General features: G+C 46.4%; 1 protein-coding gene across 1 annotated transcript in view; it reads right to left on the bottom strand.

Annotated features, from left to right (window-relative positions):
- Positions 1-26,001, bottom strand: part of HSD17B4 (hydroxysteroid 17-beta dehydrogenase 4) — a 974,808-nt gene that overhangs the window by 721,531 nt on the left and 227,276 nt on the right. The gene's annotated exons all lie outside the window — the stretch shown is intronic.

Raw genomic sequence — 26,001 nt, 5'->3', positions numbered from 1 at the left:
TATCTGGGAGTATTCCTGTCGGATGTGCCGGCGATATCGTGGGAGCGGAACATGGCACCGGTATGGGAGCGCGTTTGTGCAGACATTAAGACCTGGTCCGTATGCCTCTAACTATATATGGCAGATCGGCGATCTTTAAGATGGTTGCGCTCCCCCGCCTGCTATACCAGTTACAGAATCACCCGTTTCCGATTGCGCCTCGCTGGTTCCTGGTGGAATTCGGTGCTGGGGCAGTTCCTTTGGGGGCGGGGGGTGGTGTGTGTGGCGTTGCGCACATGCTTTCTCTCCACCTACTGTGGAGGCCTGGTGACCTCAGATATTCTTTCAGACTACCAGGTCTCACACCTGTTAGTCCTCAATGAGTGGTGGTATGGGGACAGGGGGGGACCCGGCCTATGCATTGGAGCGTCACCTAATGGGGCATTACACTCTCCACACAATCCTCTACTCGGCGACGTTGCGGGGTGCGCTGCCACCAGTGTCAAAGGTAGTCTTCCAAATCTGGCGGCAGTCTCTAAGACGAATGGGGTGGTTGAATACACTAACTACGGAAACTCCTCTGTGGCACAAAGGACGCCTGCCTGACCTGGCGGCCCTACAGGGCTTCAGGGGATGGGATGCCATAGGTATTTCCACCCTGGGAGATGTAGTGCGGGATGGGTCTCTTAAATCTTTCCGGGATCTGCAGGAAGAATTTTGCATGCCCTGGACACAGTTCTACCGGTACCTCCAGCTCCGCTATGTGCTTTACCCCAGCCTGGAGGGCCTCGACTCCATCCCCGAGTTAAGCCCATTGGAGGCGAAGATCTTCATGGGTGACCTCGAAACCAAAAAGATCTAGCGGATACATCAGTCCCTGGTCACCCACAGTGTGCCTACGTTGGAGAAGCTACGGAAGGTGTGGGAGGAGGATGTGGGTACGTTGGAGGAAGAATACTGGAGGGAGGCTCGAGCCGCCCCCCGGGGAGCGGCCATAGCGATGCGTCTCCGCCTCATCCAATTCAAGTACCTCCACCGGGTTTACTTTACTCTGGTTCGACTGTGTCGGGAAGGCCTGGTTGCCTCCCCGGAATGCCTCCGGTGTGGTGGGGCGGAGGGCACATTCCTGCACACGGTCTGGCAATGCTCGTCGCTGGATCGTTTCTGGAGGGGGGGGGGTTTCTCTTGCCTATCTGAGGTCCTGGGGTGGTTGCTACCACGCTTGCCACAGCTTGCCCTGCTGCATGTGATGGACGGGATCGGGGGCAATATTTATAAACTGCTTCTTATGCAGCTGGGCCTCACGTTGGCGAAACGTGATATTGCCAGGATGTGGAAGGATACGCGGGCCCTATCGGTGGCCGCCTGAAAAATGGCCTGGACTTCTGCATGGGGCTGGAGCAGCCCATCTTTGTGGCCCGGGGATGTCCGCGTAAGCATTATAAAATATGGAAGCGGTGGGCGGACTGGCACCGGGGGGTGTGGGGGGTTGCCTGGGGTGTGTGTGTGCTAAGATTGGTATTGTCTTTCTTCAGTTCTGGTATTTTGTCTATTTTCTTTCCTTTTTGGTCCTCTGTTATCAGCGGGTGGGCAGTCCTCAGTGGGAGTTGCGCAACTCAAGGGGGAGGCGTGTGGGGGGGTGGAAAGTTGGGGTGAGTGGGGTCGACATCCGGAACGACACTCAACGTCAAAGATTTTGGCTGTTTTGTTTATAAAAAGGTCAATTGCGGTCATGCAAATGTATAACTGGATACTGCAGTGGCCTCTGGGGTACAGAGCCCTGCGTTTATTGTGCAAATTGACAATAAAGTTTGCTCTTAAAAAAAAAACAATTACAGGAAAGCAGAAAACAGGGGGAGCGGTATATTAATAGAGTTAAATAAAGCGTGGGTTATAGAACAAGCATGGTTTGAGTCTCTGCAGCAAACATATCCAGGTCCTGCAAAGAAGGGAAATGAAAATGGGAAAGTATGCATTCTACGGATTGTGCTTTCTACAACAGAAAATGCAACTTCTTGCCTTTGCCACCATTACTGGACTAAGCACAACAATCCTTAATAAAGATAAATAGGCCTGCTTCAATCTTCCCTACAAAACCAATTAAGAGCAATATGAACATATACAGTGTTCAAAGAAAAGTGGGAGCCTGCCTACATTGCTTCTAAGGCATTAAAATAGGGGGCGTGTCCAAGATGGCAGTTGGATAAGACATGCTTCTGGGTCTCTCCGACTTATATTAGTATCGACCCAGCTTCCCCCCACGGAACCTTGCCGGGGAAAGACGCTTGCTGACCCGGTTCGGAGGCCCGTGTGACTCTAACGGCACTCAAGGAAAGACGGAGGATCGGCATTCCAAGACCCCAAGTGCTGCAGGCAGAGGCGGGCCCGGCCCAACCCAGTGGCTCGAAGGTGCTGAGCGGAGTGCTTGCGCGCTGGGCCTCAAGAAAGAGAGAAGCGAGCTTCGGCCTCCTGGGAGGGGCCAGACGGGCGAACGAGATGGCCTGGGGGCCCCAGCAAAGCTCACTGCACGAAAGAGATAGCGCCGAACTGCTCACCCATCAGCTGCAAAGAAGGAATGGGCCCCGGTGCTCTGGGCTGGGCCTGGGCCGGGCGGCTGTGGGGTGTGGTCCCGCTCTGGGAGCAGGTGAGCAGAATATAGGAATGTTGGTCCCAAGGCGGAGAGCCCTCCATGCCAGCATCGATCCTGGGGTGACCAGATCGGGCCCCGGGTTCCCCCTGAAAACATGATGTGGAGCCGGGCTTCCCCTAGCACGGTAAGTGGGAGGCGCACAGGGGGCTGGCGCCGGCTGAAGACAAGCTCGGAGGCAGTGTGGCAGGCCTCGCCCAAAGACTTTAAAGAGCGCAACATGGCGCAGGCCAGAAGAGGCCTTTTAAGACTATGCAGAGATCACTTGTTGCGCCGAGGGGGGTCTCCATCCCTGGTGGTCTGCTGTCGGCAGCCCGGGCCCATCCCATTTTAGATCAAGACCAGCAGCACCTTTAATTCCCAGAACCATCCTTTCACACTCTAAGTGCACAGGGTGACCCATGGGGAGGCTCCGAGGCTAAGGCGCAGATTCGACAACGCACCTAATCATTGGGCAGTAGATTTCCGCGACCAGGGGCATGCTGCCCGCGGTGGATAGCCCTGGGGGCTCCCCTCCTCCTCTTCCCCAGGCACATCACATAGGAACAGGTAATATGTCAGGCCCACGACATACCGACATACTCCAGAGGGTTTGAGAGCGATTGAGAGGGAAGCCAGCCCTGCATGGGGGCAAGCCAGGAGACTGGTGCCCTATTGTGTGACCCATAGTATGGGCCTTTGCCACGCAATTGCTCGCTGCGGGAGGTCTGGATCCGTCGCACCCCCGGGGAGCTGGGAAAAGTTCAACATCCTGAGGCAGCACTACAACTCCCAGATGGGTGTGCTTGGGTTACGGCCCGCGTCTTCAGCCCCCTGGGATGCGACACACAGTCTAGAACCCTCCCACATAGCTGACATTCGAAGCGAGAGTGAACTTCTGAGGGTCAGCATGCAGATTTCATCCCGGGGCGACTGGGAGCCTCGACGACACACCCCCAGCTCCAAGGGGATCCCCTGGATATATCGGCACCCGACGGACTGAAGATAGCAAATCAGGACCCTCCCAGAGACTGACACGATGGCGATGGCCCGTACAAAGGAAGAACGCTCAGTAAAGGAAATGCTGATGAAGCAGAACTTGCCAAGGACCCCAGCGGGAACTTTCGTGATGGAGAGGGACAACAAGAGGGAGCAGAGGACACGGACGCTCCTGCCACGAAAGCATTCATGACCACACTATTTACGTCCCTGCGCGAAGACCTACAAGAACTGAAGGGGCAACTGTCGGCCGACCTGAATGCGTTGAAGTGTAACCTAGAGGAGGTGGGAGACCACGTAACGAACTTAGAAGAACGCGACTCCAGCTGAGACGAGGAGCTCAAAATGATGCAATAAAAAATCATTCATTTAAAGGACCAACATACAGAGCTTCAGGCCCATGCGGAAGACCTGGAAAACCAGTCCAGGCGCAACAACATCCGCATCAGGGGTGTACCAACAAGCGCCCTTTTCCGTCATCTCCTGGGTGGTGACAAGAACCCCGACATCAAGATCGATTGTGTGCATCGCGTGGGACAACCAAGGGGTGGCAGGGCCCCCCCCAGGCAGACATTTTGGCATGTGTACACAACTTTCAAGTCAAAGAAATGATCATTCGCCGGGCAAGGGAGGCACACCCGGTGCAGTTCCAAGGACATTCACCCACCCTCTACCAGGATCTTTCCATAACCCCTCTCTATAAAAGGAGGGAATTCCGGTCAGTCACGACCCACCTTAGAGAGATAGGGATTGCTTATTCATGGGGGCAGCCCTTCCGGATCACCTTTCAGTACGAAGGCCAGATGAGGCAGCTCTGCTCTCTGAAAGAGGCTCAGGATCTCCTGGGGCTGACTTAGCTCAGGGCTCAGGATGGCGGAGGAAACCTCCCAGAGGGCACCAGAAACATGCACCCCTGCTGGCAAAAGGTGGGGAACCCTCCTCCAATCATAAGCCGGACCTGGAGACAATAGCGAAAGAAAGGGAAGCGGTCATTAACTCTCTCTCTGGATCACTGGATCAGACAGTCTCATCCTGATCGAATTTATGTTACCGTGGGTGTACATCAACCTAGGCGGGGTCAGGGGACGCCCCTGCTTCCTCCTCTCCTCCTAAGATGAAGACACCCGTGTGGATGAAACTCTGCAGGCATCTAGATGGCCACGAGTTGGTGTACCCAAAGGACTCTCCTACTTTGACGAACTGCTGTCAGTGTTTGCTTGTTGTTCGATTTTATTGAGGGGTTTAGTTGGTTTTTTTTGGGGGTAGGTGGGGTTTTTATGCACTGAAAACTAGAAGCAATGTTCTTTTCACCCCCGCACCATTCCCTGACAGCAGCTGGTGATATTCTACGACCACACATTGTTTAGGCATCACTACAGCATCTTCCCATAGTTAGATACAGTATAGGTAAAGACCTCAAGATCATTAGCTTCAACACTCAAGGCCTCAACCATCCGGTGAAACGTGCTGCAATTCTTTCCCTACTTGAAAATTCTGGGGGACATATATGCCTTCAAGAAACACACCTACTATCAAGGGGTCCCGACACTTCCCTCGCTAATTTTGGTCCTCAAGCCCCTCTAATAAAAGGAACGGGTCGCTTTATTCTTGGGAGCGAAATTCACGGGCACAGTAGTCTCAACGTTTTTAGAAGTGAAGGGGCGCTTACTTGCGATTAGAATTCCATGGGGATCCATACAATTCACACTAGCTAATATCTATGCCCGAACACTCAACAAGAACCCTTTATCAAAATGGCCCTTTCAGACATACTGGCATCCCCTGATGCAGTAATCCTGGTGGGAGGGGACCTCAATTTGGTAATTGATCCAGAGCTAGATAAGTCATGCTGGCGCTTTGCGCAGTTGGAGGTACTCTCGGCCGAAGGCAAGCACAGGCTGGCGGAAAATGGCCTACGCAATACTTGACGACGACAACACCAGGAGTCTCGAGACTACAGCTTTTACTCAGCGGCCTACAAAACATACACTAGCCTAGACCACTTTTTAGCCTCCACCACGCTATCCTCTTGACATAAAGACACGACCATAGAGCAGAGTTCCTTATCGGAACACACAATGATCACTGCCACGATAAAGGCTGATGCCGGCCATTCAGTGCCCTCCCGATGGAGACTGAGAGAGAGCCTCCTACAATGCCCGACGGTTTTATCGGACATGCGCGTGAAGCTATTAGAATACCTAAGTATAAATGATGTGGGAGATACTTCCCTGGCTGCAGTGGGGTAGGCATTGAAACTGGTGATGAGAGGGGAATTTATGTCAGTATCGACAGCCGAGAACCGCAAGCACTGGGATAAACGACAAAACTAAGAACAGGAAGTGGCAGAGATGGAATCCATCCACAAACGGACCGGGCGCCGAGAATATGGAGGGACCTGGAAAAGAAGAGGCTCCTGCTGAAACGCCTGAATCTGGATAGGGCGGAGTACGCCCTCCTCAGGCTTAGGCATAAATTCTATTTGAGCAGTGACCGCTGTAGACGACTGCTCGCACAAAGGCTTAGGGCCATGACGATGGCAGCAGCGATCGCCTTGGTAAAACGGCCTCCTGGTGAAGGAGTATACTCAGACATACGGATAATGTAGACATTTAAAACTTTCTACCAACCCTGTACTCAGACACAGACTCTGCAAATCAAAAGACTCACACCTATCTCAAAGACTGCCCAGTAACCCGCCTCCCAGAAACGATTGCAGCCCAACTCAACCAAGCGATCCAAATAGAGATAGTGGTTGCAGCAATAGCTCGCCTAACAGTGCAGATAGCCCCAGGCCCTGATGGGTTCTCAGCGCAATTCTACAAGGCCTTCTGCTGGGAACTGGCGCCACTCGGCTGTTCAACTTGTTCCACGAAAACCCCAGCAAGTGCAGGTCCTACCAACCTCTCTTTTTATTGAACATCGATGCGAAGCTATTCGCCGGGATCTTAGCAGCTCAGCTAAATCCGCTGATGGCTGGACTCTGCACTCCACACAGGATGGTTCAACTAAGCCTTTATTCCCAGAACCGAAAAGACTTCCCCAAATCATCACAATGACACTGACTTACAGGACTGCATGGCTGTGAATCAAATTGCAGCCTGTCAGCAGTACAAAGGATTAAAAAATGGGAATCGGAAAACCTGCCCTAGGCCCACCGGAGGGCTTAAAACATTTTAAAGATGACTTGTGGAGTCAAAATAATTGCAAAGCATATCGGCCCCGCTGGAAAATTAGCACTTCAAATGCCGGCATGATGTTCACTGGAGACGTAATGCCAGAAGGGTAAAATAAAATATGTTGGGAGTGCGCTCCAGGTTTTGCTTGAATAAGGTGCAGTTGCACCGAAACGAGTCAGGGATTATGATGATTTGGGGAAGTCTTTTCGGTTCCGTGAATAAAGGGTCAGTTGAACCTGCATGGAGTGGCGTCCTTAAGCTCTGGAGCATTCAGATGGAATGTTTATACATGGCGGCTCCGGCCGTGAAGGATTGCACCGCCTGGGACACTGACTTACAGGACTGCATGGCTGTAAATCAAGTTTCAGCCTGACCGCAGCACAAAGGATTAAAAAATGGGAATCTGACAACCTGCCCTGAGGCCCATATGAGGGCTTAAAACAATTTAAAGATGACTTTGGGAGTAAAAATAACTGCAAAGCATACGGGCCCCACTGAAGGGAAAAATTAGCACTTCAAATCCCGGCATGCTGTTCACTGGAGACGTAATGTCAGAAGGGTAAGATAAAATATGTTGGAGTGCGCTCCAGGTTTTGCTTATCCCCTCCCTATGATTAAGGTGCAGCTGCACCGAAACGCGTCAGGGATTGTGATCATTTGGGGAAGTCTTTTCGGTCCGAGAATAAAGGCTCAGTTGAACCATCCTGCGTGGAGTGGCATCCTTAAGCTCTGGAGTATTCTGATGGAATATATATTTTTCACTGAAAAAAACCATAGGTTTCAGGGACGTTATAGTTAGTTGGACATTTGACTCATATAAAACCAGAGAAATTTGCCTGTTATAGTTAGTTTAGCTAACTATAACTTGCGCGCCTGCAATGCACTGCTGATGACGTCACATATTACATCACTCATGACATGGTCAGTGACATCACTCATGACATCACTCATGACATCTCAAATGACATCACTGATGACATCATCCAGTGAATGTTTGTTTCTGTAAAGTTTAAATATTTTTCATATATATCTATGCCAAGGTCTATTCAAGAATAAGTCGATGTAAAAGTGCCTGAATACATTATTTAGTAGATGCATGACTGACTCTATGAGTCACTGATTGAATGTATGTTACTGAATGCATGGATTAGTGACTAGACTGTGTGAATGTCTCTCTTAGTCTCTCACTTGGTGTGTAAGCAGGTGCATGGCTTGGTGAGTAGCTACATCAGTGTGTATATGTGTTTTTCATTGATTGTATGAGTATCTGTACAGGGTCTGACTGTCTATGTGGGTGTGTGGGTGGTGTCTGACTCTGTGCATGCATGTCTGAATGGCAGATTCACTGGTTCTATAGATTCAAAAGTTCATCTCAGAAGGGCTGTATAGCTAGCTGACTGTGTGAACCGGTGTGTTCATTAGTAAATTGATGTCTCAGTTGTATATATGTGAGTAACTATATATGTTTTTACACACTATAGGTGAGTGTTGGGGTGTATAATTGACTACGTGAAAGACAGTGATTGCAAGAGTGTCTACATACACGAATGTGTACATGTATTAGTGATTGTATAAGAGAGTAAGTATGTGATAGTATCTATATAAATAAGGAAAGTGATGTTGTATAAATAAGGCAGGTGTTGTGTATATATCTGCATAGGTGAGTACATGGGTGTATGATTGATTTTTGGCATGACTGAATAGATGTGTGAGTAACTCTATGGATCAGTAGCACTGTGCAAATGTATATATACGTGTATGAGTGGATATTATACTGATGTAATGATGAGTGACACCATGTATAAGTGACTGTATCAGTGTATATCTGGCTCACAATATATATATAGGAATCAGTGGATGGATATCTATTATGTGGTATTGGTGTGTCTATGCTTTTCAAAACGGTAGTCTGTATTTTAGAGTGCGTCTATCAAAGGTTATATTAGTGTGAAGAGGTGTGTCAGACTATCACGTGGATGATTTCATGAGTGATGTCATGAGTGATGTCACTGACCATGTCATGAGTGATGTAATATGTGACATCATCAGCAGTGAATTGCAGGCGCGCGAGTTATAGTTAGCTCAACTAACTATAAGAGGCGAATTTCTCTGATTTTATACGAGTCAAATGTCCAACTAACTATAACGTCCCTGAAACCTATGGTTTTTTCAGTGAATTTCTAAGGTTTTTTTAAATGCTAATTCCTAACTATAAAGTCTGTAAAACCTATGGTTTTTTCAGTGAATTTCAAAGGTTTTTTAAATGTTAATTTCATATTTTAATATTTATAAAACCTATATTTTTTCAAATGGTTTTTTAATATTCTGCAACTCCATCATCCTTTTTTTAAACTTTACAAATTATATAATCTTTTATATCTTCCCCACAAAATATTTTTTCTTTTTTAAAGAATATTTTGGGAGAAAACTACAGTCCCGTACTGGTAGTCTACCAGGCTCGATCAACAAGCGAATCCTATCCACCACATTTAAATAATGTGCATTTCGTATCTGACGGGTTTGTGGCACCGTGTCCCGCGTAACAACATGTACATATGAGGTCGCGCCAGCTGCTACTTTGGTATGCAATGGGTACACACTACCAAGCCGCGCGTTACGTCATGTATGTATAGGGCCGCGCCCACTGCATATGCGACAAGTGCACGCTGCTACGCCCTGTGTTACGTCATAGACGTACGAAGTCGCGCTGCATACGCTATTCCCTCATTTTTTTGTCTCTAAACTATATCTAAAAAACGTTAAAGTGTATATGAGAGCAAGCGATAATTACAAATATTTTAAACAGTTATATATTTCTAACTCTAATCAACTTATATTATAATAAATCTATTTTCTCAAAATCACATCGGGTGCGGTCTCATTGCGCACTGGCAGCGCGATTGCCATGTAACCATAAAAATTTACATTTCATTAGTTCATAACATTTTCCATTGTAACAGTTCGAAAACGCCACCCATTTCAGTCAATATCTGTACTGCATTTCATGAGACATACCTCTTCTGCTTAGAGAGCTTTGTTCAAAACTTTTTGCAATATACACATCTTACACTACACACAACATGCAACCATCATTTTCATCAATATTCATGCTCTGTAAAGTAGCCTTCCACCTATGATACCCATACACCTAAAAGTTACATTACCGAAATGTTCTCCAATACCACAGGTAACATGGTTGCATACGCTGTCCACAACATAATATAGTACGGCCCAGAGACAGTATCATGCATAGATAATGAACACAAGGACACAGAAAGATAGTGGAAGTGGATACGGGCACGTACGCTCGACTCCTTCTTATTACCATGATGACATATCCAGTGACATCTGTGCTGGATGTGAATGCGGTAAGTCTAAACCAGCCTTCAGACAATGGTTGCTGCTAGCATCAACTACAACAGTAATCATTGGATCACACAAAGAGAATCAATATTAAAAGAATCAATTTATGCTGCAGCAAGGTAGGGACAGTAGATGTGAAATAATTCCATCGTATAAGAACAACAACTTGTGGTATACTGACAATCAATAGATCTGAAATAATACACAAAAAGATTATATCATAAACGCTCCATCAGTTCTAGTGCACTCACATAACCACATCAAAAGCATTCAGCATGTGCACAGCCACCGATAATGCGTGCTGTAGACAGGCCGTACTAGGAGCAATATCTGTTGCCATCAACAATGCATCATCTGCAATACCGACTCAATCTGAATTATGAACACTGCTGTCTGCAGTGTAGGCCATAGAGAGCGGTCACAAAGGACCCACAGATACGTAAAGTGACTTCACCTACCCAGTTTGTCGTCAGCGAAGCAATTAAAAAAAAAAAAAGAGTGTGCAAAGCCTGCAATGATGCATATGCATGGTGCAGACAGTACACACTGGAGCAATGTCTTTTCCTACAGGACTACCTCATCTACAATAGCGACTCCATCTGAATTGTGAACACTGCTGTCTGCAGTGTAGGCCAGAGAGAGCAGTCAGCAAGAGCCCACAGCCACCTAGCATTCACTTGAGCTCTACAGTTTGCAATACACGAAGAAATAAAACGTGTGCAGATCCTGCAATGATACATATCAGTGGTGCAGACAGAGCGCACTTGAGCAATTTCTTGTGAACACTGCGGTCTGCAGTGTAGGCCAGAGTGAGGGGTCACAAGGGCCCACAGCCACATGGCATTCACTTGAGCTCTACAATTTGCAAAAAAAAAAATCAAAAAAACTTTGCAGAGCCTGCAAAGATGCATATAAGTGGTGCAGACAGCGCACACTGGAGCAATATCTTTTCCTACAGGACTGCATCATCTACAATACCAAATCAATGTCAAATGTGGACACAGAAGTCTGCAGTATAGGCCAGAGAGTGTTCAGCAAGGGCCCACAGCCACGTGGCATTGACTTGACCTCTACAGTTTGCAATACACGATGCAAAAAAAACATGTACAGAGCCTACAATGATGTGTATGAGTGCTGCACACAGAGCACACTGGAACAATGTCTTCTCCTACAGAACTACCTAATCTACAATAGCGACTCCATCTGAATTGTGAACACTGCTGTCTGCAGTGTAGGCCAGAGAGAGCAGTCAGCAAGAGCCCACAGCCACCTGGCATTCACTTGAGCTCTACAGTTTGCAATATACAAAGAAATAAAACGTGTGCAGATCCTGCAATGATGCATATCAGTGGTGCAGACAGAGCGCACTTGAGCAATGTCTTTTCCTACAGGACTGCATCATCTATAATACCGACTCAATGTCAAATGTGGACACTGAAGTCTGCAGTATTGGCCAGAGAGAGCGTTCAGCAAGAGCCCACAGCCATGTGGCATTGACTGGAGCTCTACGGTTTGCAACACACGAAGCAAAAAAAACATGTGCAGAGCCCGCAATGATGCGTAGGAGGTATGAGTAGTGCAGACAGAGCACACTGGAGCAATGTCTTTTCCTACAGGACTGCATCATCTACAATACCGACTCCATGTCAAATGTGAACACTGAAGTCTGCAGTATAGGCCAGAGAGAGCATTCAGCAAGGGCCCACAGTCACGTAGCATTGACTTGAGCTCTACAGTTTGCAATACACGAAGCAAAGAAAACGTGTGCGGAGCCTGCAATGATGCGTATGAGTGGTGCAGACAGAGCACACTACAGCAATCTCTTCTCTTACAGGACTGCATCATCTACAATAGCAACTCGATCTGAATTGTGAACACTACTGTCTGCATTGTTAATTAAAAGCAGTACTCACACACAATACCATCAATACTTTTTCTCACTCCCTCTTTACAAAATAAAACAACATAAATTACAGAGAACTCTACAATGAATAAATCAAAACAATTCGAATTGGGATTTCATCTCTCCACAGTCTACACTATTCACTGTTCCTTTGGACTTCCAAGATAAATTTGGTCATTTCACTAAACCTATAACTGATATAAAAAAACTTCTTGAAGCAACTATACTAAAACAATATTGTGTATGTTTCAATAGACGTTCTAATTACTGAACTACTGGATTCTGTAATTAAACAATCACCACGCAATCTAAATTGTGAACCCTGCGAACTGCAGTCTACACCAAATCCAGTGGTCGTTCACAACTCACAGCCACATACCGTTGGATTCTGAAGCACAGAGTTGGTTGCACCTGATCAGAGGGGGTACACAAAAATCATCATAGACTATAACTTATGACATCCTCAATCATAGAATCAAGACCCCATTTCGCTGTTTGCACCTGCTGTACCACAGTATACTCCACCGACTACTGTCAACCAAGTCCAATAATCATGTGCAGCAGTTAGCTATGGAATCACAGACTGTGATGCACCTCAACACACGAACTTCTGAAAAAAGCAAGCAGCAGGTAATATCGGACATCATCCATTGTGGAATCAGGACACCGTTCCACAGTTGGGACCTGAAGTTGGATGAACCTGATCGAAGAGAGTACCTTCATCTCCACTCTCAAATGCAGTTCTAATATCGTCCATTGCGGAGTCAACACACCGTTCTACTTTTGGAACCTAGAGTTGGTTGCAGCTAGTAGAAGGGAATACCTCCATCTCCACTCTCAGATACAGTTCTAACATCATCCATTGTGGGATCAACACACCATTCCACTGTTGGGACCTAGAGTTGCTTGCACCTCATCAGAGTGGGTACCCAGAAATCATCACAAACTGTAACTTCTAACATCCTCAATCATATAATTAAGACCCCATTTCACTGTTTGGACCTGCTCTACCGCGGTGTATTCCAGCAATACCAGTCAACTAAGCCCAATAACCATGTGCAGCACTTAACTACAGAAGCACAGAATCTGATGCACCTCAACAGCGGAGTTCTGTGAAAAACCAGCAACAGGTAATATCAGACATCTTCCATTGTGTGATCAAGACACCATTCCACTGTTGGTACCTAGAGTTGGTTGCGCCTCATCAGAAGCTATACACAACAAGCATTGGCAGAGCCAATAGGTCTCGCCTTTGGGACCTTATAAGTGTTGAGCCTGGTATCACATACTCCCCTTTGGACTGCTGGATGATGGCTGACCATGTACTCTCAATAGAAAACAGCAACATGAACTCATGTGCAAAGATGTGCAAAACTGCATTGTTGGTACGAACGTGCTGTGCAAAAATTACAACTAAATAAATAAATGAACTGCGGACAGTTGCGCATAATGTGAGCTCCACCACAACTCACCATACTACGATCCCACGGGGTGCCATGACAACAGAGTAGCTTATCCAGGATCTGGTATTTGGTCTGTGTTCTGGGATCTCGGGTTATTGAGACCGGAAAACACAAACATACGGTAAAAGAATCCAGAGCTGACGACTTTGGAACTGAGGAACCGAGTTCTAGTCTCTGAGTTGGCTCGTTCCATGCCTACAAAAAATCAAGCATTGGCATAGCCAATAGGTCTCGCCTTTGGTACCTTGTAAGTGGTTAGTCATGCAGCAGTACCCTATGTGCTATGCCGCCATGGATTAAAACATTGCACGCACAATATGTTTTATAATATTCGCTTGTAAGCAAAGAACAGTTCGATTTATACCATGGACACTGCACAGCCAACACCAGACACATAAGATTACCTTTTGTTACCACGGCTACCATCTGGACAGCGAGATGTCCAGATTTCTTAATTCGGGAGAAAACATTTTGGCAACATTATTTAGGATAATGAAAGTCTGGGGGGAAAAATAGCGCTCTAACCTATAACACTCAGTTTGAATACAGGCCCTTCATTGTAGTTCATAAGTAAGTGTGTTATATTAGGATTGTAACTTATGAACTGTAACTAACAAAAGGGTCTCTGTGACAAAAGCAGCAACCCACTGAGCTAACCACATAAAATGCACTTTAGTGATCTGAATGTACACGTTCTTTACAGCAGGCACATTAACCCTCTGTGCTGTTTCAGGCTGGGTGAAAACTGCCTCTCAACAAAACACAGATTTTGGTCCAGCATGAACATTATACAGGAGAGTTATGTCGGCATGATTTTAATTGTTGCCAGAAAACTCCTTGACACACAAGGAGTGGGCCTTGGTGTAACGGAAGGGAGTAGTACGGCAGAAGAACAGTGCACTGTTTGCAGTGTCCAGGAGCTAAGATGGACATGCACAGGCACAGCTGTGGCTGTGTCCAAGCCTCGGTAACCAGACAGGAGAGTGACTACTGCAGGTCAGGAGCGAGTGACGTGCACTGGCACAGCAATGGGCATGTCTTAGTACTAGGGTAAAAGGAGTAGAAGGCACACCAATGTGCACTGGCCAATAAACGGCCTTCTGTCTCTCGACGCTGCCAAACAGGACAAAGTCACACGAACAGCGGGGCGCAGCCGCGTGCTGCGGTCATGCAGTGAGGCGCACTGAGAGAGGAGCTTTGTGGCTCTCAGTACTGGGTCGAGGGGCGCTGGCTGCGCCTAGCTCGCTGCACTGGGGCCCTGGTAGAGGCAGTACTTGGAAAATAAACTACACTCCGTGGTATTGGTTGAATTTAACACGAGAAGCAGTGTGGAGATCGGGTAAATTTAAAAGGGGAAATAAAAACACTACGAGTTTTGTGTACATTACTAATAAGGCAAAAAGCTTCAAGTACTAACACAACGTCTCTAATGAGGCGCAATGTTGAAGAAAGCAAAAGTCCACTGGGACATCTCAAGATGAGGTAAGCAGGCCTGACAACGTGGGTCGCAGATAACCAGCGAGAGGGAGTGAGACAATCGATAAGATAGGACTCAGAGGAGAGAACGGGAAGTGAAAGGCCCGTGTATGAATACCTGAACCTGCATAGCACTCCGCTGCCTTCTGGAAAGGCTCGCGCTACAGAAATGGCACATTGCAACAAACCGATTAGCGCAGTAAATGAATTAAACGAAACAGATACGTTGACGGTTGCAAGCACATGAAGCAAGCAACTTCTCCCCGCCCCACGACCTCCAGACACCACACTGCAGCGGCAGTGCAACTCCTCAGACACCGCAGCAGTGCAAGTTTACCTCACGTACAGACCACAGTAGCGCACATGACAAGCAGCAGGTGCAGCCACAGCTCAAGCATCACTCGGGAGAGCTCGGCGCAGGACGCAGCAGTGCACGCATTGACGGATTTTGTGAGAACAGTTGTGACGTTACTGTATTAGTGGGCGGGGAGTTGCCCTTGAGGTGTGTGATGTGTCAGGGTATTGTTATGACACACCATAGCGTGTGGTTTGCACAGTACACTGGTAGGGTTGGCAGCTGGGTCTCCGAGGGAGGTGCCGTTGAAAATGCAGAGTTCGTTGCTGTGTTTAAAAGTTCATAAAACATTTGCGTATGTCCGTTATTTGCCCCCACCAGGGTCGGCTGGGACTGAAGATAGCCCAGGGCATGCATGCATTTGACCTTAATAAAATCAATGTATGTTTGCGGTTATATCAGAAAAATCAACATTCAAACCCGGCCCAGACCATAAAATAAGCCCAAACAGCCTAAAACCGGCCCACACCGCACCTGTCAGACCGGCCCTTCTGGTTCTGGCGCATTTCACCTGTGGTTCGCCTGAACCCGGCCCCAATGTACACTGCGGCCTGTGGATGTGGCGGCGACACCCGACCCATGTCTAGTGTCTGATGGTTCTCATTCTTTTGCTTGCAACGAGTTGTCGCTGAGTTTCTGTGCTGATCCGCCACACGTGAAATGTGCTCACTTTCATTGATTTTGGAAGTGTCATCTGGCCGCCAGTTTTCATAGACACATACAGCACTTGCACACGTATACTTGTTTTTATTTAATAATTTTAAAAAGGCTGAGCTAAGATTTAATGGACCAAGAAAAGGCCTTGAATGGAGCCAGGCATTTTGTGTCCACAGATTTGGTTCAAGTTTCATTCTGCGGGTTTTTGAGTTTTTTTTTTTTTTTTTTATTATATTTTTTTTTTTCATAAAAAGCACAGCAATTAATCATATATTTCATTTTACACTGGGTACATGAGAAGAAAAAGAAACCAAAAGGGAAAAAAAAAACCTAAATAATAAAAGACTAAAACATAATACAGCATAGATTTAGAGGTACATTGCAAAAAAGAGTAAAGCTAAGTGCGTTCCTTTTTCTTTAGACTATAAATCACAAAACTAATTAGCTCGTACAGTACTACCTTGTAGCTCTTTCTTCCAATTCTGTACAGGACCCCAAATACGTTCTCCTAATATCCTCCCCTTCTTCCCTTTCCGATCATAAATTCCTCTTTCGAGGTTGAAGATTGAAAGAAGCCTGGAAATCCATTGCTGAAAGGTTGGTGGGTTAGGATCTAACCACGCCGTGCAGATACAGATTCGTAAGACCGCCATAGATAGAAATATAAAATATTCTGAGGTCCTTAATGCTGCATCTTCTTCCCCGATTCCCAACAGGATTATTGCGGAGTTAAGATGCAGCTTAATTTTTAGAGAATGGATAAAAAATTTCTCAATTTCTCCTTTTAAATTCATCAGATTAGGACAGGTTGACATCATATGGATCAAATCTGCCTCATTACACTCGCATCTAGGGCACGTAATTCCGCCCTGCCCGCCTGTTCTGCTCGATTTTCCCGGCCTTCTTGTGAGGAAAAGATGATTAAATGTGACTTCAGTCTCTTACCATTCAAGTCTAAAGGTTAGAGTAGTGAATGGAGCCTATTTACTAGGCACTTCGACATGATTCTGTGCTCTTCCCCATAGATCAGGGCTCGCACACATAGCCTAGGGGATAGATCCGTTAGTATTAGGGATAACCTGTCCTGTAGTGAGGGTATTTCATGGAGCTGTGCTGAATTCAGGCCTGGTAGGCCTCAAACGGGAGAGACTCCATCTTTCTTTCTGCTCCGGCAGCTTGGGATGCTTCTAGGTCAAAGGTAATGTTTTAGTTATGAGGTGTTATTCGCTTGGAGAGAACCGGTTCAGGCCGGCCCTTATCGAAGGATTGTATTTTTCTTCATGCCGAAGACACTACATCAGGCCGGCCGGCTGGGAACGTGTCCTTGGTACGGGGAGGTACAAGAATTTGGTGGGCGGCAGGTTACGGGCCGGAATTTTCCATGAGGAAACGCACCTCTATATTAGTGAAAGTCTGAGGCAGTTACATGTTCAGTCCGTAGGCGGCATCTAGCCGTTAGCAGTAAAGCTACTACTTTCCAGGGAAGACAGACGCCATCTTGAAGGCGGAGAAGAACCGAGAGACAGATGCTTTCCTAACAGAATAGCCAGAGAGGAGAGAGTAGCCGATAAGGAAGAGGTCCCAGTGACTCGGAGAAGGGTGATTCCAGGCGAGCCGAGGCACAGACGAGAAGGGAACCTAGATGACCACTGAGTGCAGGCTACATACTACTAAGGTGATGTCGACCCTTTCTTATTAGAGTGTACAACTTAATCTTTCACTTTTCTTTGCAGGTTATGTGTTATATCGTAATGTTATGTGATTGTGTATGTAATGAGTAATAAAGTATCCAGTTTGTAGTGAACCAACATGTGCTGCGTGTTCTTGTATAAGAGGGTAGCCTATTCTTCTAGTCAGCTGCGGCTACATGAACAGATGTTAACCCTGATCAGGTAAGTGGTAACTGAATAAGGGAAAGAGGAGCCCCTCGAACCTGAGAACAGGCTATGCTCGAACTGGCAATCCTTGTGTGATCTGATGAATAGTGAGACTGATTCCCTTTTTGTATGTTATGGTGATCATAGGATGAACTGTATGAGACTGCCGTCTAGGTAGAGAGGTCTGGATTCGTATAGGATCACGAGGCCGCCACTTGTGATACTGTCGTATGGGCAGAGAGGTCTGGATTCGTAGGGGATCGCGAGGTCGCCGATTGTGCTGAGACTGCCGTCTGGGTAGAGAGGTCTGGGTTCGTATGGGACCGCGAGGCCGCCACTTGTGATACTGTCGTATGGGCAGAGAGGTCTGGGTTCGTATGGGACCACGAGGCCGCCACTTGTGATACTGTCGTATGGGCAGAGAGGTCTGGATCCGTATGGGATCGCGAGGCCGCCGATTGTGCTGAGACTGCCGTCTGGGTAGAGAGGTCTGGGTTCGTATGGGACCGCGAGGCCGCCACTTGTGATACTGTCGTATGGGCAGAGAGGTCTGGATCCGGATGGGATCGCGAGGCCGCCGATTGTGCTGAGACTGCCTTCTGGGTAGAGAGGTCTGGGTTCGTATGGGACCGCGAGGCCGCCACTTGTGATACTGTCGTATGGGCAGAGAGGTCTGGATCCGGATGGGATCGCGAGGCCGCCGATTGTGCTGAGACTGCCATCTGGGTAGAGAGGTCTGGGTTCGTATGGGACCGCGAGGCCGCCACTTGTGATACTGTCGTATGGGCAGAGAGGTCTGGATCCGTATGGGATCGCGAGGCCGCCGATTATAAGAGGTCTTGGTATGCATAGTAGGAATCCCCTGTCCTTAGGTGGTAGATATATATATGTGGTTGCAGGACTGTAAATAGGTTCTAGGGAGGGGGTAACGTTCTGGCTGGGTTAGTGAGGCTCTGATGAGCGGGTTCTATCTGATCCGAAAACCCAAGCAGAACACCGCCCCATTGGGCGATTTTTGCAGGAGTATAATATAATGAAAAAATAGTTTTATAGTGTTGGGCCTGTAATCCTGCTAAACAAAGAACAGTTTGTCCCAGTTCTAGCGACCTTTCAAAAACCTCCTGTTTTATACCAAGTTTATCTCCCCATTTTTTACCATGTTTTTCAATGTCATCAGCCTTTAATAAAGCCAGATCAGAATATATTTTCTTAATAGTACATTCTTGACCCTTTTTTAGTGTATCCATAATTTTTACTGGGGAGAACCCAATCACCCCACCTGTCTTCTCCATTAAAAAACTACGGATCTGTAGATATTTAAAGAAGTGTATTTTATCCACCCCATATGAAGCCTGGATTTCCGCAAAAGAAAAGATTCCCCTTACCCCCATAATGTCTCCAACCTTTTGGATTCCCAGTCGCCCCCAATCTGCCATAACTCTATCGGAAAAAGTTTCCGGAAAATTGGGGTTCTTATATAACTGTGTATAGTAATGTATCCTACCAATACCTATTTTCTTCCCTAATGCCCTCCAAATTTTATAAGCTGCCAAGATTGTCTTGAATCTAGTCCGCTTAAAGTAGCTAGGTTCTTTAAATTGTAGAAAACAATTAGTTGCTTCTTCTCCTAACAATAGTTTGTATATCTCTGGAAGACCATTTGATAGTTCCTTATCCTGCGCATCAACTAGAATCCCCATATATTGTAGAGCTGCAGCCCAATAATACATCCGAAAATCAGGAACTGACCAGCCTCCTCTTTCCCTCGGGAGTGACATAAATCACATTGGTCTTCTTGTTTTGCCATGGGCCCATATAAATCTGTTAACCAGATGTTCTAAGGTTACAAACCATCTTTTCTCAAATTCCAGAGGGATTGTCCTGAACAGATATAGAATTTTGGGCAATATTATCATCTTAACAACATTAGTACATCCAACTATTGATAAATGGAGATTATTCATTCTATCCAAATCTTTTGTAACTTGTTGTATAATTGGTTTGATATTTCTCTCTACTAAAATATCCAAATCTGCGGTTATAACTATACAAAGATATGTTGCCGAGTCTACCACCCTAGAATCATCAATCACAGTCAGCTTATTTTTCACAATTTGCGTTTTTGTTTGATTAAGTGCATATCCAGAAACCAACCCGAAGACTGAAGCTTCGCTTTCAATTGCCACTAATGCTTCCCCAGGTTTAGAGGTTATCACCGCGATATCATCCGCGTAGGCCAGTATCTTAGACTCCAGTCCCTGTGATATAATTGGGTGTATTCCTTCAATGGCCTCTAATCTTCGGATAAGTGGATCGATATACAAAGCGAAAAGCAAGGGTGAAGATGGACAACCCTGCCGTGTACCACGCTTGATCGCCAAAGGTTCCGTATATCCGCCATTTATTTTTAGATGAGCCATTGGATCTCGATAGAGAGCCTGTATCGCATTTATATATCCAGCTCCGATCCCAAACCAGCTTAAAACAGCCCATAAATAGCCCCATGAGACCCGGTCAAAGGCTTTTTCAGCATCCATTAAAATTAAAGCCATAGGTTCTCCCGAGACTATTGTGGAGTCGAATAGTGTTATAACTCTACGTATATGTTGAGTAGTCCCTCTCCCTGATATAAATCCATGTTGACAGGGATGTACCATTTTGCCAATAATTAAATTAAGCCGCATTGCTAAAACCTTAGAATAGATCTTTGCATCACTATTCATTAGTGTGATAGGCCTATAGGAGCCAGGATCTCTTGGTAGCTTGCCTTTTTTAAGGAAGACTATTATCTCGGCCTTTGACCAGGATTCGGGCACAGCATGGCCTAACTGAGCCATCTTGATAATATTTATCAGGTCTGGGCCAATAGCCTCCTTAAATATTTTGTAAAATTCGAGAGGAATTCTATCAGGCCCAGCAGCTTTACCCGAGGGTAGGTCACTAAGTGCTGCGTAGATTTCATCCTGCGTAATTTCTCCTTCCAGGCTATCCCTTTCTATTTCTGTGATAGTTTCCCTAGAAATTTCTCCCAAATATTCTTGGATCCCGTTCTCCTCCATCAACTGCTCCTCGCTATATAAATTTAGATAATAGTTACGAAACACATTGCGAATCTCAGGTATGCTTGTTACAAGGGAGCCGTTACTATCGTTGATCTCAGAAATTTCTCCAATAGCACTCATTTGCCTTGTTCTAGCAGCTAATATTTGCCCCACCTTTTCACTATATTCATGACATATTTGTCTTTTTGCTAAGTATCGCGCAGCTATCTTTGTTGTTGAGATATCCCCTATCTCTGATCGTATGGCTGCAATTCTAAGCATAATACTCTCCAGTGAGTTGCAAGTAGCAATTGCGGTCAGCAATTCCTCTTCTGCCAATGCTAATGCTTTACAGAGTTTATCCAAAAGTGCTGCTTCCTTTTTTTGGCGACACCCGACCCATGTCTAGTGTCTGATGGTTCTCATTCTTTTGCTTGCAACGAGTTGTCGCTGAGTTTCTGTGCTGATCCGCCACACGTGAAATGTGCTCACTTTCATTGATTTTGGAAGTGTCCTCTGGCCGCCAGTTTTCATAGACACATACAGCACTTGCACACGTATACTTGTTTTTATTTAATAATTTTAAAAAGGCTGAGCTAAGATTTAATGGACCAAGAAAAGGCCTTGAATGGAGCCAGGCATTTTGTGTCCACAGATTTGGTTCAAGTTTCATTCTGCGGGTTTTTGAGTTCTTGGTGCAGACATTTCCCTGTTTTGATTAATTTGTTATTTGGAAACGTCACTGGATTTCGGCCTCCCATTTGTGCCTTTTTATCCCTGTGACCCATGTCCGCCAAATTCGACACTTAAGTTTGAATTGTGAATTTTTCCCAAGTTTTGTATTTTGATCCGTGCCATAGCTATTAGGGTGAAAAGATGGGACTCCCGTGGAGTAAGTAAGGTGTTTTTTTAGATAGATTTATACGGATGATAGAGCATGAGGCTGACCCTGCCCAAGCCCAGCTGCTTTGCAGAGGCAGCAGCCATGGAAGCCCCCTGGGCTCTATAAAGGTTGGTCAGAGATACTGTGGTCCAGAGGGCTGGATGCAGGAAAGGCCAAGTCCAGGCTGCTGCTGGCCATGTCCGGGCTGGGCTGAGCACGGGCGGGGTTGTGCCTGGGCATGTCCTGCCACAGGAGCAGTGTGGACCGGCACACCCGAGCCCGCCATGGCCGGAGGATGGCCGGAGGATGGGAGGTTCCCAGAACCAGCCAGCGATAAGGTCCATCCAAGGTGAGGCCGCGTATGCACGAGCTTCTTGAGCAGTGATATCAATGGTTGTCACAATTACTTTACCCACCCCTGCCGTGTGTATCCGAAGGTGAGACCTCGAATGCGCAAGGAGAGCTTTATGCGCCGTGATGCCAGGGTTCGAGTTAGAAATAATTCACTTCACCCCCCTGCCGTCTCCACAACTTTACAGACGCCACCCAGGGGAAGGGCTCGGGGACCTTTTGTGGAGGGAAAGATGAACTCGATAGAGCCTGCTGTACAACATGAACCTCCTGCGCTGTTCTATTGTAATTGTATTTATATAGCGCTGACTAGCGCTGACTTGAAGCACTTTATGCCAGGCAGCCCCCTACTCCGGACCAGAGGTTAGTGGTTATTGGGATTAACCCTGTGCTGTCCAGGAGACCGTGCATTCACTCCGGATTACTTGTGGCGGTTTCAATTAGTAGGAGTTACGTGTGATTACGAGGGATGGGGGCGTGGGGGCACGCGAGTTCACACTTGTGATGGGGGAGATTAGTAGCTGGGATTCTGGAGGTTAGGTTTTGTTAGGCTGCAGCAGTAAGACGACATGTTCTGATCTTTGAGATGAAGTGTGCGCTTATGCATGTGACGTAGAGTAGGCTGTACTCCGAGAGAAGATTCATGCAGAGGGTGGAAAGTACGGAGAGTCATTCAAAACAAGCAATGGCCACGAAAGTCATCGCGACCACGATCGCTGTGAAAGCGAAAGTGATCGCGATGACGCGCTAAAGGCGTTCCTGAGTGCTGCTGGCTGGCCAGCAGCACTTTGAAAACTTACATACAAAATGTCTCTCCGAGCAGCACATGCGCGCTGACTCAGCGAGACCTAAAAGTCATCACAGACTTTAACTTCTGACATCCTCAATCATAGAATTAAGACCTCGTTTCACTGTTCGAACATGCTGTACCGCTGTGTACTCCAGCAACTGCAATAAACCATGCCTAATAATCATGTGCAGCAGTTAACTACAGAAGCACAGAGTCTAATCCACCTCAACGGAAGGAGTTCTGTAAAAATGAAGCAGAATGTAATATCGGACATCTTCCATTGTGGAATCAAGACAACGTTCCACTGTTGCAACCTAGAGTTGGTTCCACCTGGTCAAAGGAAGTACCTTCATCTCCACTCTCAGATGCAGTTCTAACATCATCCATTATGGCATCAAGACACCGATCCACTGTTGGGACCCAGAGTTGGTTGCAGCTGGTCAAAGGGAGTACCTCCATCTCCACTCGCAGATGCAGTTCTAACATCGTCCATTGTGGGATCAAGACACCGTTCCACTGTTTGGACCTAGAGTTGGTTGCACCTGATTGGAGGGGGTACACCGAAATCATCACAGACTAACTTCTGACATCCTCAATCATAGAATCAAGACCCCGTTTCACTGTTCCGTCCTGCTGTACCACTGTGTACTCCACCGACTGCAGTCAACCAAGCCCAATAATCATGTGCAGCAATTAGCTACGGAAGCACAGAGTCTGATGCACCTCAACGGAGGGAGTTCTCTGAAAACTCAGCAGCAGATAATATCGAACATCATCCATTATGGGATCAAGACACCGTTCCACTGTTGGGACGCAGAGTTGGTCGCAGCTCGTCGAAGGGAGTACCTTCATCTCCACTCTCAGACACAGTTCTAACATTGTCCACTATGGTATCAAAACACTGTTCCACTGTCGGTACCTGTCAGACTACTGTGTTACTATTATACAGAGCACTCCACGCTCCTGGGCCTCAGGCTGGGCTCTGTGAGCCTGTGTCGCGGTAGCCAGCGTTAATCTCAGGAGCCTTCCGAGCTCGCAGACCTCGGCCCAGGACCTTCCGCCGGCACGTGGTCGGCCCTCTTTCACATACAGCGGTGTCAAAAGGTGAACTGTGGGGCATATATGCATCACAGTGGCCATGAAGGTTAATGAGTACCAGCAGGCTGAGAACATCATTCACGCACCTTCGCTCACAGAGTCAGCCTCGTGGCGGTGTAAGCTGCGCAGACCTGGCAGACACGTTCGCCAATACGGAAGAGAACCACACCCAAAGAAACGTGCCTTTTATTCATACCCCTATGCAAGCCTTGCGTACGGTGAGCCAGCCCACTTCCCTAAACATTTGGGGGGTGGCACGTATGCGCTACCATTCCCTAATCTTCCTAACCTTCCCTACTGACTGTACTATCATGGTTGCGTCCACTGTCCACTTCACTCAATAGACCATCAGTGTATGTTGACATGTACATGTCTGTGCTGTACATACTCAAGTCTGTCCGGCACATACTCTCAAGACTTTGCATTGTATACTTTTATAATCGATAATTACTTGCCACCTTCGCACATACTTTGCTCTCATCTCTCCCCGCATTCTGCATAGTGAGGCAGAGGTGCCATGCTATGTTTAGTTTGTATACATGGCTAGCCACGGTTCCCACAGTACGTAGTGTCATTGAGTCTGCTACGTGCACATGTTTGTCATGTTGAATGTCATTATATAAGGTAGCGCGTTTATTCACGAGCAGTGGCTTATTCCATTTACATATCGCTGTCTTAAAGAACATACAAAAGTATTTCTCACAGGTGAATAGTGCGACCACAATGGCAGTCATTCATTACTAACAATGTTGTTTGAGAGGCACACACTAGATAAGCCTAATCAAACAATTTTGCAGATTCAGTACACTAGAATCTAAACACAATGAACATAAGCGTGCTGCAGGGAAAGGCATAAACAGTCAAAAGAATGCCAACGAGACACAACAATATATAGGGTCAATGGGACCCATCCTCTGTGCACTGTAGCTACAGTTAAAACATACCTAAACATTTCAACATAATTAACATCACAATATTAGGCTGTTGATGAATTCTATCAAAAACATCAAATCCACAGCAGACTCAGAGGTTGATCAAATGTATTTACATTGATGTATTCAAACATGAATTCAAAAAAGGTCCATAAATCCGTCATAACATGACAAAAATCTTTGCGAAGAAATAAACTCTTATTTGTTCATGAATTTTCTTATTGCCCAATGCATTTCGAGCCAATACTGGCTCTTCTTCAGGGGCTTGAATTCTAAAAAAATTAACAGAAAAATAATGCACAACAGGTATGACACAGGCATCTTCAAGGTCAAAGCAGCGACATGTAATCACAATTCAATGCAATGAAGCATTATAAATAATGAATGTACTCGTGAAATAAAACCAAGTAAAAAGACCCTCCACCAGAGTGTAACACTTACACCAAAGAAAGCTTACTAAAAACTCAAAGAACCTTTGCCACATCTGTGAAAATGATGAAAATACACATCTGAAAACTCCTAAGCAACCCAAAAGAAGAAGACCATCGTGATAAGAAACAAAACGAAGGAATAAGTACCTTTCAATCACAATGAGGGATATGCTGATAGCCAAGCAGCTGGTAAAGCGCCTAAAAACAACAAATCGACAGAAATCAACTGGTCACTCTAATCCCACAACGAAAAGGAACAAAGTCGTAACATCGTAACTTTTAAACACAATGTCATGGGCACAATACCGTATAAGAAGGCAGGGAGTATTCAGGAAACCAAAACCCTCCCGGTGGCGGCGATGCAGACTCGGGAATACTCTACCGTGTCCCCGCCGAGATTAAATACAAACACGCCGATACGCGGAAGTACGCGGTCGGCTCAGAAAACAGAAAACGGACTCAAACTCCAACATAGGAGACCCACAATAGAAACAAAAAACGGAAAACGGAAACATCAGTTCATATCCATGGAAGCTAAAAAGAATACAAACCGCCATGTTAACACAGATCCACATATACAAATGTCCTCACTGTTAAA

Source organism: Triturus cristatus, chromosome 2_1 (assembly GCF_964204655.1).
Source record: "Triturus cristatus chromosome 2_1, aTriCri1.1, whole genome shotgun sequence".
NCBI lineage: Eukaryota > Metazoa > Chordata > Amphibia > Caudata > Salamandridae > Triturus > Triturus cristatus.
Note: the sequence above shows the minus strand (reverse complement) of the source record. Positions and strands in the feature narration are given on the sequence as shown.